The 15,740-nt window shown below is 38.0% G+C and overlaps 1 long non-coding RNA gene across 1 annotated transcript in view; it reads right to left on the bottom strand.

The window, feature by feature from the left end:
- Nucleotides 1-249: 249 nt before the first annotated feature.
- Nucleotides 250-15,740, bottom strand: part of LOC133549786 (uncharacterized) — an 18,912-nt gene continuing 3,421 nt past the window's right edge. The window contains exon 3 of the long non-coding RNA XR_009806179.1: nucleotides 250-2,392. This is a non-coding gene — a long non-coding RNA (uncharacterized LOC133549786). The remainder of the gene's footprint in view (nucleotides 2,393-15,740) is intronic.

The raw sequence follows: 15,740 nt of genomic DNA, 5'->3' as shown, positions 1-15,740 counted from the left end.
ATCTTTCTTTGTGGAGTTTGCATGTCCTCCTCGTGAATGCGTGGGTTCCCTCCGGGTACTCCGGCTTCCTCCAACTTCCAAAGACATGCACCTGGGGATAAGTTGATTGGCAAACCTAAATTAGCCCTAGTGTGTGAAGTATTTCTTATATATATATATATATATATATATATATATATATATATATGTCCTGAGCAAGACACTTCACCCTTGCTCCTGATGGGTGCTGGTTGGCGCCTTGCATGGCAGCTCCCTCCATCAGTGTGTGAATGTGTGTGTGAATGGGTAAATGTGGAAGTAGTGTCAAAGCGCTTTGAGTACCTTGAAGGTAGAAAAGCGCTATACAAGTACAACCTATTTAAATAAAATAAATACTTAAATTTCAGTGTTCATTTATTTACATTTACACACACATAACACTCATCTACTCATTGTTGAGTTAAGGGTTGAATTGTCCATCCTTGTTTTTCTAACCATATGCATGTACAGTAGATGGCAGTATTGTTCTGTTTAAGAGTGTCACAACATTGCTGTTTACGGCTTTAGGGTAGACGAAAACGGACTGCAGTTGTTATGTGTTGTTACCGCGCTGGGAAGACATTAATGAAAATGCCTAACAATAAACCCACATAAGAAACCAAAAACTCGCCCTCGATCATTCTACAGTTATAACGGGCGGTTTAGCTCGGTTGGTAGAGTGGCAATGCCAGCAATTTGAGGGTTGCAGGTTTGATTCCCGCTTCCGCCATCCTAGTCACTGTTGTTGTGTCCTTGGGCAAGACACTTTACCCACCTGCTCCCAGTGCCACCCACACTGGTTTGAATGTAACTTAGATATTGGGTTTCACTATGTAAAGCGCTTTGAGTCACTAGAGAAAAAGCGCTATATAAATATAATTCACTTCACTTCACTTCACTCATAACATCATTGGGCAGACATGCTGTTGTGGGAAAGCGGATGTGAAAACAGGCTGTCGACACTTCATTCAGGTCCGCATGGAGCTGGAGGAGGCGTGGCCTCCAGCTCCGCCTGAATTTTGGGAGATTTTCAGGAGAAAATTTAAACCGGGAGGTTTTCGGGAGAGGCACTGAATTCCGGGAGTCTCCCGGAAAATCCGGGAGGGTTGGCAAGTATGGTTTGATGTTACTTGAATCAGTACCTGGTACTACCGACAGACTTCAGTTGGTACTACTTTATTTAGGCATTTAGGTCAGAGGTCATGATACTGGACCTGAGATATTCAGACTCTGTTCTAGTTTATACCAAAATGTTCGATGCGGTTAGGGTCAATACTTATAGGTTCTTCCATACCTAACTGTTTGCAAATAATGGTCTTATGGAGATGAAAAAAATAAAATGTATTGATTTATTATAAATTTATTTATGAATAAAGATGTGTGCTACACCAGATTGTCCAATTTCAGCATCAATAAAAACACTTTCTTGTTCAAATATGACTAAAAGTGGAACTACAGCATTGTTATTGAGAATGCTTGTTGTCAAGGTAGTAAAAACCTTGATGTCTGCACACACATTTTTTTTGTGTGACATTAATATTCTGGCCCAAATTTCTCTTGCGGAGGTCTCACTGACTGATATTGAGCCTCATTTAGAGGACACCCGGTTTTCATAAGGCTATTAATCTTAAAAGAAGCAACTGTCAGAGAAAATACACTACCCCTATCCCTGACATAAAGAAGGCCTGTTCAAGGCCTTGATTTCTGGTTTGGCAGAAAACAATATCACACTGTGTCTGAAAGAAAACCTTGACTAGCCCTTTCCAGACTCCTCCATAATGGAGCCAGCATTCTTAAACATAGAGACACAGCACATTAGAGAAACAACGTATTTGTGACAAGCGACTTGGATTTTTCAGCTTTTAGAGAGTCTGGGAACATTATTATTACATACATTCGAGAAAAGTGACAAATAGAAGGTGGTGTATAGGATTTTAGTGAAGGACAATGCAATACGCAAAATAGAATATAAAAATGTAATGTGCTGGAAGTCAGGAGTTTATGGTAAACGTCAGAGCACACATGTGAAATGATGATACAAGGTTTATGTCAACAACCACATGTGACCCTCGGATTTTAAATTTACCGGTTGATATCCAAGCAAGACAAGCATGAATCAGCAGCAGCTGTAGTTGCAGTCTAAAGTGCTCCCAAAGTCATTAGGTTTCTCCTGTAATTGACAACAGATCAGTCCTGTAATGTTGCGCAAGAAAATAACAGTGAATCTGGAGATGTACAAAGATGCAAGGTACGAAAAACTGAATAGAATAAAATGAAACAACATATTTGATATGAATTGCCTCATACTGTACAGGGCACTGATGCAGCCACGGTCACCCTGTTCTCCAAAGACCGCATGTGGAAATGATGCACCCTGTAATTAGTAGGAAGCAGAGATATTTTGAGGTGGACATGCATGGTCATAGGCGACCACAATACATCCTATGCGACATCCTACATTTGTTTATGATGAAATGTGTACCGTATGTAGAGATAGATGACTTTAACATTTGAACCAATTGATAATGGTACTCGATGGTACCATTTTTTTGGTACTTTTGTGCGTGTTCAAATGTGTTGTTGAAAAACAAACATTTACTTTATTTCGACATCTAACATTGAGATGTGCTCTCCAATTGTTGTCTTTTTTTCGTACATTTCTATGTCTCATTTGCAAGTAGTGTATAGTAGACTTTGCATGTAGTTATAATTTCAAGACAATAGATGGAAGTAGTGTATAGACCAGTGGTTCTCAACCTTTTTTCAGTGATGTACCCCCTGTGAACATTTATTTAATTCAAGTACCCCCTAATCAGAGCAAAACATTTTTGGTTAAAAAAAAGAGAGATAAAGAAGTAAAATACAGCACTATGTCATCAGTTTCTGATTTATTAAATTGTATAACAGTGCAAAATATTGCTCATTTGTAGTGGTCTTTCTTGAAGTATTTGGGAAAAAAAGATATAAAAATAACAAAAAATTTGTTGGAAAATAAACAAGTGATTCAATTATAAACAAAGATTTCTACACATAGAAGTAATCATCAACTTAAAGCGCCCTCTTTGGGGATTGTAATAGAGATCCGTATGGATGCATTAACTTAATTCTAAACATTTCTTCACAAAAAAATAAAACTTTAACATCAATATTTATTGAACATGTCCACAAAAATTCTGCTGTCAACACTGAATATTGCATTGTTGTATTTCTTTTCACAGTTTATGAACTTACATTCATATTTTGTTGAAGTATTATTCAATAAATATATTTATAAATGATTTTTGAATTGTTTCCATTTTTAGAATATTTTTTAAAAATCTCACGTACCCCTTGGCATACCTTCAAGTACCCCCAGGGTTAAGCGTACCCCCATTTGAGAACCACTGGTATAGACTATGGCAGGACCGTATATAGAGAAAGTGCGGTCAACTCGGTTTAAAAGTTGGCAGCAAACATGGCACCCAGCAGTTATCAGAGGTGCTTTTAACCAATCATTTAGGGCAGGGGTCGGGAACTTTTTTGGCTGAGAGAGCCATGAAAGCCAAATATTTCAAAATGTATTTCCGTGAGAGCCATATAATATTTTTTTTAACACTGAATACAACTAAATGCGTGCATTTTTAAGTAAGACCAACATTTTTAGAGTATAATAAGTCTCTTATTCTTTTTAATAACATAGTTATTCTAAATCTAACCAATAATAAATATAATACTTCTTACCATTAATGAAACTTCTTTTACAGGTGTGATAGAAAACGGATGGTTGGATTAAAATACATGAGAATATTTTATAATTTGAACGTTATTTTTAACACAGTGATTACGAGCGTTATTATTAATTACTTATCATGTTGAGCGAAGATTTATCTGAGAGCCAGATGCAGTCATCAAAAGAGCCACATCTGGCTCTAGAGCCATAGGCTCCCTACCCCTGATTTAGGGGATCCTCTGGCAGTACTCTCTCTGATTGGTAAAAAGCCCTTCATGTGATTACAGGACACCATGTTTGCTACCAACTTTGAAACAGTGTCGGCCAAACTCTTTATACACGATTCTGGACTGTGGTGTGTTGGCTTTGTCAGAAAAAAGTATTTGCCATTAAGTTGAAAATGTCATTCTTTTTTGTGGCGCCCTACAAATAGTTTAAACTATAAGTATGGTATTTTGTTCACTCTTGTTGTTTGATTGTAACGTGCATCTTGTACAAACCCCGTTTCCATATGAGTTGGGAAATTGTGTTAAGATGTCAATAAAAACAGAATACAATGATTTGCAAATCCTTTTCAACTCATATTCAATTAAATGCACTACAAAGACAAGATATTTGATGTTCAAACTCATAAACTTTTTTTTTTTTTTTAATAAAAATTAACTTAGAATTTCATGGCTGCAACACGTGCCAAAGTAGTTGGGAAAGGGCATGTTCACCACTGTGTTGCATCACCTTTTCTTTTAACAACACTCAATAAACGTTTGGGTACTGAGGAAACTAATTGTTGAAGCTTTGAAAGTGGAATTCTTTCCCATTTTATGTTTTATGTAGAGCTTCAGTCGTTCACCAGTCCGGGATCTCTGCTGTCGTGTTTTACGCTTCATAATGTGCCACACATTTTCGATGGGAGACAGGTCTGGACTGCAGGCAGGCCAGGAAAGTACCCGCACTCTTTTTTTACGAAGCCCCGCTGTTGTAACACGTGCTGAATGTGGCTTGGCATTGTCTTGCTGAAATAAGCAGGGGCGTCCATGAAAAAGACGGCGCTTAAATGGCAGCATATGTTGTTCCAAAACCTGTATGTACCTTTCAGCATTAATGGTGCCTTCACAGATGTGTAAGTTACCCATGCCTTGGGCATTAATGCACCCCCATACCATCACAGATGCTGGCTTTTGAACTTTACGTCGTTAACAGTCTGGATGGTTAACTTCCCCTTTGTTCCAGATGACACGATGTCGAATATTTCCAAAAACAATTTGAAATGTGGACTCGTCAGACCACAAAAAACTTTTCTACTTTGTATCAGTCCGTCTTAGATGATCTCGGGCCCAGAGAAGCCGGCGGTGTTTCTGGATGTTGTTCATAAATGGCTTTCGCTTTGCATAGTATACCGGTAGCTTTAATTTGCACTTACAGATGTAGTGATGAATTGTATTTAGTGACAGTGGTTTTCTGAAGTGTTCCTGAGCTGATGTGGTGATATCCTTTAGAGATGGATGTCGGTTTTTGATACAGTGCCGTCCGAGGGATTCAAGATCACAGTCATTCAATGTTGGTTTCCGGCCATGCTGCTTACGTGGAGTGATTTCCCCAGATTCTCTGAATATTTTGATGATATTATGGACCGTAGATGTTGAAATCCCTAAATTTCTTGCAATTGCACTTTGAGACACGTTGTTCTTAAACTGTTTGACTATTTGCTCACGCAGTTGTGGACAAAGGGGTGTACCTCGCCCCATCCTTTCTTGTGAAAGACTGAGCATTTTTTGGGAAGCTGCTTTTATACCCAATCATGGCACCCACCTGTTCCCAATTAGCCTGCACACCTGTGGGATGTTCCAAATAAGTGTTTGATGAACATTCCTCAACTTTATCAGTATGTATTGCCACCTTTCCCAACTTATTTGTCACATGTTGCTGGGATCAAATTCTAAAGTTAATGATTATTTGCAAAAAAAAAAAAATGTTTGTCTGTTCGAACATCAAATATGTTGTCTTCGTAGCATATTCAACTGAATCTGGGTTGAAAATGATTTGCAAATCATTATATTCTGTTTATATTTACATCTAACACAATTTCCCAACTCATATGGAAAAGGGGTTTGTAGTTTTGATTTTGAAAATTGGAGGTGTTGTAACTGCCATGTAAAATTGATAATTCTAACCTGTAGCATGGCAGTGTAAGTTTGCATCAAGCGAGCACATTTTGAAAAACGGAGCCCTGCTTTACTTTTGAGCACCTTTTTCTTGCTTTGTTGGCATGGAAAATTGCAAAATTAACAACACTACTCTGAGTGCTGGGATGTTTGCTTCTGGGCCAAGTGCGTGTGCTGGTGTCGAGTCTGCAACCGGACATTACTTCACGTGCCAATAAAGTGTCGAATTGTGGTACCGTGTAGTTTTGCACAAATCAAATCAAATCAGATGGACTTTGGTTGGTACCGACTTTGTAAAAGTATTGAGTTTGGTACCCATCCCTGATGGTATATGCCATCAGCAAAAACATCCAATTCTAATTAAAAGGTCATACAACCATTTTGATTTATTGTAATTGTTGTTTTCGATGCGTAGCCAAACTCGGTACAATAATTACACCAGCCCCAACATACTAACCAGACTAAAGTGCCATTAGTGCCACTTTATTGCACCAAAAGGAGGCAAACATCAAGTATAGTTATTGCCAAGTCAACTGTGAGAACGGTGTTAGGCTCAATGTTTGGTTGCACTTTACCCCCAAAGATGCCACCTGCAAAACATCCTTGATGATGAAATTGTGCATTTAACGTCTTGTAAGTAATCTAGCGTCTCGATAGAAGAACACGGAATCTGACGCTCCTTTTAAACTTTGATGTCAACCTCAACACGCCAACAGCACTGCTTGATTTTCAATATTCTTCAACTCACTTTGATGTTTTTCTGTTTCTCTCCACACCAGCAACAGAACCCTCATTATCCACTAATCACACTCAAGGCAAAGTGCATTAACACATTCTGAACAACATTATAACACAATTATGTCGTTAGACTAAATGTATTTTGCTCAATAAATACACACCTGTTGCATGTAGGATTAACAAGCAAACACTAATGTCACCACAATTGTGTATCAATTATCAATATTTGCTCAGCTTTGCTAGGAAACTTTCCACCAATTTTTTTTTTAACCTGTTCCAGACTCATATTGTATTGCTTATTCCGTGTACGCTACAATATGTACACTAGTCTGGCTCATTGTACCCCCTCCAAACCGTCCTGCATAACTTGGCATGCACTTTGACAGGCTGTGATTGTTCGAGCTTTTTGTACATTATTTCTTTTGTAAATATAACTCGCTCAGCGGGTGTACGGACAACTTTTGCAAACACATTTTCCATTGGTTATGGATCATTATTTGCAATACAATGGACTTCTGATTAGTTCCTGCTCTAATAAGACTCCGGAACCAGGAAGGCTGTTAACTATTATTTCATCATAGTTAGATTATTTTTGTACAATTTACAACCTTCACACGAGACAATATTTACTATTTTCATGCTAACATTTTAACCGCTCATTATAGAATAATTAGGTATAATAAATAATAATAAATAAAATAGCAAATGCATGCATGAATACACATTTCATCAAAACATGCTATTTCAATTTCAAATAAATAAAAAAACATGTTTAGCATTTGGGTTCAAAATGTAATGCAATTTTGCTGACTTGTTCGTGAATCAAAATGAAGGAACTTCTCTTATTTATTGTCATGGGTGCTTAGGTCTGAACTGAAATGTAAATTTGAATCTCTGATTTTCAAAAATATATCTTAAATGTTGTACATTGGTCAAACCGTTGCTGTGCACGATGTCACTACATATATCCACAAATCCCACCATACCTCGTTAAATTGTGGGAGACTTTTGCTCTGAGCATCTAAACTGGGATCAAATCCTTAACTGTTGCTTTTCTTTTGTTTTGTTTTGAAATACCGCCACTGAGAAAAGATAATGGCAGGTAAGAAAATGATAAACCATATAACCGGAAATTACATTATTAATTAATTTTACTGTATTAGGTTCTGTTGGCTATTACGCTGCGCGGTTCAATAAGACGACTCAGCATCTTTCTGTCCTGGTGGTTAGAACTTTTGGTGACTTCATTTTATTATTGTCTGTCTGTTGAGAATGTTAAAAAACAAATTCCATGAAAAAAGTGTTTCATGACCCTGTATAATTAACAATTCACCAATATGAAAAAGCTCAATATAGAAGTTGTTCCTCAAAGGGGAACTGCCCGTTTGGGGGGAATTTTGCTTAACACTCACAACCCCTATTTAAGATAAGAACACATATGTTTTACTCTTTTTTTTGTGTAATCTAATTGTAAAATATGGCTAGTACTAGATGGCTAGGAATTAAGCTCATAGCCCTCTTAAAAAAGACCAACAAACATGCCTAGAAAGCTTAAATTATATAAGTATTAGCAACATTGTTATTATAAGAGCTAACGCCAAGAAGTATTTAAAGCAACACAGTGCCTTGGTCCTAGAAAGGTAACGTATAGCCACTGCAGCTCTTGACCTACTAAACTGCAGCTTCTGCATCGCCTCTGAGTTGGTCAAAGTGTTCGCTCTATTATAAATCATGCCTCACACCTCTACAGAACGAAAGACTATAAAAATGTGACTCATTACCTCCCTGCTTGGCACTCAGCATCAAGGGTTGGAATTGGGGGTTAAATCACCAAAAATGATTCCCGGGCACGGCACCGCTGCTCCCCTCACCTCCCAGGGGGTGATCAAGGGTGATGGGTCAAATGCAGAGAATAATTTCGCCACACCAAGAGTTGTGTGACAATCATTGGTACTTTAACTTTCACTTTAAAAAGGTTGTGGCCATAAGTCGAAAAGTTAGTCAACTTTGAAATTCAACTTAAACCGAAGACTTAACGAGGAAGATGTGACAAGATGCATGTTTGCGCCAAGCATTCTTTCAATTTATGCTGAAATCATCATCTAAACCATAGGTGTCAAACTCCGGCCCGCGGGACAAATTTGGCCCGCCGTGTAATTTTATTTGGCCCTTGATGCAATATCAAATTAACATTAGAGCTGGCCCGCCGGTGCTATACAGCGGTGCCGCTGTAACACCGCATTCACCGATTTCCCAGGAGACTCTCGAATTTCAGTGCCCCTCCCGAAAATCTCCCGGGGCAACCATTCTCCCAAATTTCACCCGGACAACAATATTGGGAGTGTGCCTTAAAGGCACTGCCTTTAGCGTCCCCTACAACCTGTCGTCAAGTCTGTTTTTCCTCCTCACAAACAGCGTGCCGGCCCAGTCACGTAATATATGTGGCTTCTACACACATGTAAGTAAATACAAGGCATACTTGATCAACAGCATACAGGTCACACTGAGGGTGGCCATACAAACAACTTTAACACTGTAACAAATATGCGCCACACTGTGAACCCACACCAAACAAGAATGACCAACACATTTCGGGAGAACATCCACACCGTAACACAACATAAACACAACAAAAACACAACAGAACTTGCAGCACTAACTCTTCCGGACCACTACAATATACACCCCCTCCCCGCTACCAACAAACCCCCCTAACCCCGCCCACCTGAGCCCCGACATTAACTGAGCAGTAAAAAGGCCTGAATGGTTGATTTATTCATTGTTATTTTATTTTCAAATGTATTAGCCTCCGGAAAAAGTTAATGTTGATATTTACCTCAGAAGGCTGCAAATACAAAAGAGGCATTACATTTTTATTCAAATTTAATTTGATATGCCATTGATATGTTTTAATTATTATTGTTATTATTTGAAACTCAATTTTGCATGTCACTATAAAGTTATATAAGCCTTGCTTGTTCAATATTCAATGAAAAACTTGTTTGGGTCCCTATTAAAAGGTTAATTTGTTCAACCTCGGCCCGCGGCTTTGTTAAGTTTTAAACTTTGGCCCACTCTGTATTTGAGTTTGACACCCCTGATCTAAACGGTGATGGTAAGTCTCGTGCTGAAAGATATAAAAATCCCATCAGTCAGCGTCTAAATGAGAGTGGACATTGAACAGAAAGTGATTGTTTTATTATGTTTATAGTTTGTATTTTTTGTTTAGTGTTTATCACTATCTCTGCATGATGCTTTGTGTTTCATTAAAGCTAAATCTGCTTAGCACAGAGCTTCTACAGCTTTTGTCTCATTCTCTGTACTTTGTATATTCAGGCTCAAAATTGAAATGTTCTGCCTCACCATCTGTCCCAAAGTAGCTGTCATTAGGGCTCACAAAGTCTGTCATGACTAATGTTTGAAATGACCTAAATATTTCATGCTATCATGAATGAATTACATACTGTATCTACCTACAACATGTATACAAAACGTTGTTGGAAGTTTTTGGAGGTTTTTTTACAACGCTTTTTAGCCGGGTTATATTTGAATTCCCATTGCCTGCATTGTTAGGCACTTCTTGCTAGTGATGTTTACAATTTCGAATGTTTAAAAAAGAAAAAAAAAACATATGTGCGCTTGTCTCACATAAGTATTGTGAATGTTAGGCAATATTCCAAAAAAGTGCAGTTCCCTTTTGTATTATGACCAGATGAATCTCAAATTAAATATTCAAATGTGAGCACTTTTTAATTTACATGAATTTGTCTTTCTTTAAAAAGTTAATTGTCAGTCCCCTTGTAATAAAAAAAACAAAAACAACTGAAATTAATATAAATAAAATAATAAACTATAACAACGAAACCATAGAGTTAGGGGCTCAATCCGTGAAAGGCCTGGTTTTCTGTGAAGAGCATGTAAAATGTCACTCAATGAATAACAGGGCTCGTCATATTACATGTTTGCCACAAAAGTAAACCTGACCCGTTCCTGCTCTGTCACTGATAAGAACATAATGGCACATTTCTTAATTTTTTTCTCATTGTTTTTGTTGGAGTGGAGTGATAACGCTGGTCTAGCAAGACCTAAATACTGCGCCTGGTTGAACATGTGTCAGGAATGATTTTCGTATTTCACCAAAAAATATATATTATTGAACAATGTATTTTCCATTATTTTTTGGGGTAAAAACAATACCGTTGGATTAAATTCACGTGAAAAGCTTTGTAAATTTTTGGGGGGCTCCAAATAAAAATAATCTTTAGGACCTTGTTTAAGCCAGTTTCACTACATAAAAAACGTTTTATCTTCACAATGTTCTCCAATCCTGGCCTCTTCACTGCATGTGTTATTTTTATCGTTTTTTAAATTACATACAAAAAGTATGTTTGTCAAAAATAGCAAGTTAACTCATTGTGATTAAGACTGAAAAAATATGCAATGATCATGTATATATGCAAATTGATCATGCAAATTATTTTGACCACACGTGCTCCTTTCTTAGCAAGTAATAACCTGTGATTAATCACAATAATCCAAACTCAAGTGTGTGATTAATTATAATAAAAGGTCAATTACTTGAATATGTGCAGGTTTAAATTTTGATTAAAGGTTATTTAAGTCAACATGGTTAATGGTTATTGTAGATCAAGGTAAAGTAACCTATGGCTCTAGAGCCAGATGTGGCTCTTTTGATGACTGCATCTGGCTCTCACATAAATCTTAACTGACATTGCTTAACACGATAAGTAATAAATAATTCAGCTGGTAGTCAAATTGTTAAAAATAACGTTCATAATATAAAACATTCTAATGCATTTTAATCCTTCCATCCATTTTGTAGCGCACCTGCTCAAGAAGTTGCATTAATGGTAAGAAGTATTTTATTTATTATTGGTTAGCTTCAGAATAACAATATCATTACAAAGAATAAGATAATTATTATATCCTAAAAATATTGGTCTTACTTAAAAATGCACACATTTAGTTTTATTCAGTGTTAAAAAGATGTTATGTGGCTCTCATGGAAATACATTTTGAATTATTTGGCTTTCATGGCTGTTGTTGACTATTGTAAAAATTGGGATTCTTCATAATATAAGAATTTAAACAGCAAGAGGTCACTGATGTCATGCTATTTGAACAAACTAAATTATTATATAGTATATGTTTGACTAAATTAGAAGGATTTATCGTCTCTTGGTCATCTTTGTTTACTCTGAAGCACCATTTTGTGTCAACATGACATTTACTGCCCTAACCTGAACTTGTTGTTATACAAGTTGCCTGTTTGTGACAACACGGAGAGGGCACCTGTCCGACTGCATGTTCACACACTAATGCTTAGCAAGATTTCCGTATTCCCAAAACATAATATCTTCTTAATTCCCACATTCCCACTTGAAGAATATGAGTGAACACTTGTGTGAATGCTAAACACATGAAAGAATCCTTAAGAGTAAAATGTCCCCACAAGGTAACAGTTTATACATGCTCATTTTGATGAAATCATCTCTGAAATAACGGGTTTTTTATGTTCAGATAAAGGTCAAGTTCATCGCAAAACAAGCACACGCACCTAACTAGGTCACATTCAGTACAGTAAATATATAGAAGGGTGTTAAGTGCTGACGCTCAGGCCTTCATGTAACAATTGATCAGTGGTTCTTAACCTCGTTGAAGGTACCGAACCCCACCAGTTTCATTTGTGCATTGACCGAACCCTTCTTTAGTGAAAAATATATACATATATTTTTTTCAAATTCAAGACAAAGTTATATGTTTTTCTTATTGGTGCACAAAATGAACCGTGCATGAACATCACCTTGTTCAAAGAACAAAACCAACACATTGCATAAACTCACAACAAATTACACACTTGCAAATCAGATGAAAAATTGGACGGAACATTGTTTAGTGGCATCCATAATAAGCGGATAGGGACAAATTTTTATTCAAACGATGAGTCTGGTGTGTCTTGACCTCCGCGGTGGATGCTCCGCCGAACCCCTGAGGCCGACTCACAGAACCCCTAGGGTTCGATCAAAACCAGGTTAAGAACCACTGATATAGACCAATGTGAACATTTTAGATCCAAGGCCAAGAGGATAGTGAGGGACTCTAGCCACTCAAGCAACTGCCTCTTCTTACTGCTGCAGTCAGGCAAGCAATACCAGAGTCTCATGGCCAACACGGAGAAATTCAGAAGGAGCTTCTATCCCCAAGCCAACTGCATCGCTGATTAACATTTTATCACAATTGCACAAAACCGCACGCACAAAAATTGCTTTACTTACCACTCAAATTCCAGGACTACAATACTGTTTACTCAATGACTGTAAATAATTCTAAAAACAAGAGTATAAAGAAGTCATACTGTGCCATTACCTTTGTTCGAACTACTGTCACTACTCAACTGCCAAAGAACTGTGGACATCTTAATATGTGTTGCTTCCTATACTGTACTGTTATACTATTTGATCTTGATACTGGTACTGTATTTGACTACTTGTACTGATACCTCTACCATACTGTAACTTATTGTGCAAGTTATTTTCTTGTATTTAATGTATATCAGAGCTATTTAAATGTTTGTATTTTTGGAATTTAGTATATTAGATTCTCCAATAGTGTTCGGATCCCACTCTACTCAATATCTGAAGAGCATGGAAAAAAAAGTATTTCACTGTGGTGTACTCTGCATGTGACGAATAAAACTTGAAACTTGAATACTTCATATGAGACAAGTTTATTGAAGCAATTTCACTGCCTGGTAAAAACTGTAATGTCTCACATGGCACCATGCACTGCACGCTCTCAATAGGCGTGTTCTCTACACACACACATATATATATATATATATATATATATATATATATATATATGTCCATCCATCCATTTTCTACCGCTTATTCCCTTCGGAGTCGCAGGGAGCGCCGGCGCCTATATATATATATATATATATATATATATATATATATATATATATATATGTATATATATATATATATATATATATATATATATATATATATATATATAAATATATATATAAATATATATATATATATATATATATATTTATATATATACATATATATATATACATATAAACATGTATATTATACACATATATATATATATATATATATATATATATATATATATATATATATGTATAAAGGGGCTTCATGGTGGCAGAGGGGTTAGTGCGTCTGCCTCACAATACGAAGGTCCTGAGTAGTCAGGGTTCAATCCTGGGCTCGGGATCTTTCTGTGTGGAGTTTGCATGTTCTCCCTGTGACTGCGTGGGTTCCCTCCGGGTACTCCGGCTTCCTCCCACTTCCAAAGACATGCACCTGGGGATAGGTTGATTGGCAACACTAAATTGGCCCTAGTGTGTGAATGTCAATCAATCAATCAATCAATGTTTATTTATATAGCCCCAAATCACAAATGTCTCAAAGGACTGCACAAATCATTACGACTACAACATCCTCGGAAGAACCCACAAAAGGGCAAGGAAAACTCACACCCAGTGGGCAGGGAGAATTCACATCCAGTGGGACGCCAGTGACAATGCTGACTATGAGAAACCTTGGAGAGGACCTCAGATGTGGGCAACCCCCCCCCCCTCTAGGGGACCGAAAGCAATGGATGTCGAGCGGGTCTAACATGATACTGTGAAAGTTCAATCCATAGTGGCTCCAAGACAGCAGCGAGAGTCCCGTCCACAGGAAACCATCTCAAGCGGATCAGCAGCGTAGAGATGTCCCCAACCGATACAGGCGAGCGGTCCATCCTGGGTCCCGACGAGCGGTCCATCCTGGGTCTCGACTCTGAACAGCCAGTACTTCATCCATGGTCATCGGACCGGACCCCCTCCACAAGGGAGGGGGGGACATAGGAGAAAGAAAAGAAGCGGCAGATCAACTGGTCTAAAAAGGAGGTCTATTTAAAGGCTAGAGTATACAGATGAGTTTTAAGGTGAGACTTAAATGCTTCTACTGAGGTAGCATCTCGAACTGTTACCGGGAGGGCATTCCAGAGTACTGGAGCCCGAACGGAAAACGCTCTATAGCCCGCAGACTTTTTTTGAGCTCTAGGAATCACTAATAAGCCGGAGTCTTTTGAACGCAGATTTCTTGCCGGGACATACGGTACAATACAATCGGCAAGATAGGCTGGAGCTAAACCGTGTAGTATTTTATACGTAAGTAGTAAAACCTTAAAGTCACATCTTAAGTGCACAGGAAGCCAGTGCAGGTGAGCCAGTACAGGCGTAATATGATCAAACTTTCTTGTTCTTGTCAAAAGTCTAGCAGCCGCATTTTGTACCAACTGTAATCTTTTAATGCTAGACATGGGGAGACCCGAAAATAATACGTTACAGTAATCGAGACAAGACGTAACAAACGCATGGATAATGATCTCGGCGTCTTTAGTGGACAAAATGGAGCGAATTTTAGCGATATTATGGAGATGAAAGAAGGCCGTTTTAGTAACGCTTTTAATGTGTGACTCAAAGGAGAGAGTTGGGTCGAAGATAATACCCAGATTTTTTACAGAGTCACCTTGTTTTATTATTTGGTTGTCAAATGTTAAAGTTGTATCATTAAATAGAGGTCGGTGTCTAGCAGGACCGATAATCGGCATTTCCGTTTTTTTGGCGTTGAGTTGCAAAAAGTTAGCGGACATCCATTGTTTAATTTCATTAAGACACGCTTCCAACTGACTACAGTCCGGCGTGTTGGTCAGCTTTAGGGGCATGTAGAGTTGGGTGTCATCAGCATAACAGTGAAAGCTAATACCGTATTTGCGTATGACGTCACCCAGCGGCAGCATGTAGATGCTGAAGAGTATAGGGCCAAGGACCAATGTGAGTGTGAATGTTGTCTGCCTATCTGTGTTGACCCTGTGATGAGGTAGCGACTTGTCCAGGGTGTAAACTGCCTTCCGCCCAATTGTAGCTGAGATAGGCACCAGTGCCCCCCGCGACCCCAAAGGGAATAAGCGGTAGAAAATGGATGGATGGATATATATATATAAAGAGAGACAGAGAGAGACAGAGAGAGAGAGAGAGAGAGAGAGAGAGAGAGAGGGAGGCTCTTGGG

This window comes from Nerophis ophidion, linkage group LG03, assembly GCF_033978795.1.
Source record: "Nerophis ophidion isolate RoL-2023_Sa linkage group LG03, RoL_Noph_v1.0, whole genome shotgun sequence".
In the NCBI taxonomy this organism is placed as follows: domain Eukaryota; kingdom Metazoa; phylum Chordata; class Actinopteri; order Syngnathiformes; family Syngnathidae; genus Nerophis; species Nerophis ophidion.
The sequence above is the reverse complement of the archived record's forward strand: the minus strand, read 5'-3'. Positions and strand labels throughout refer to the sequence as shown.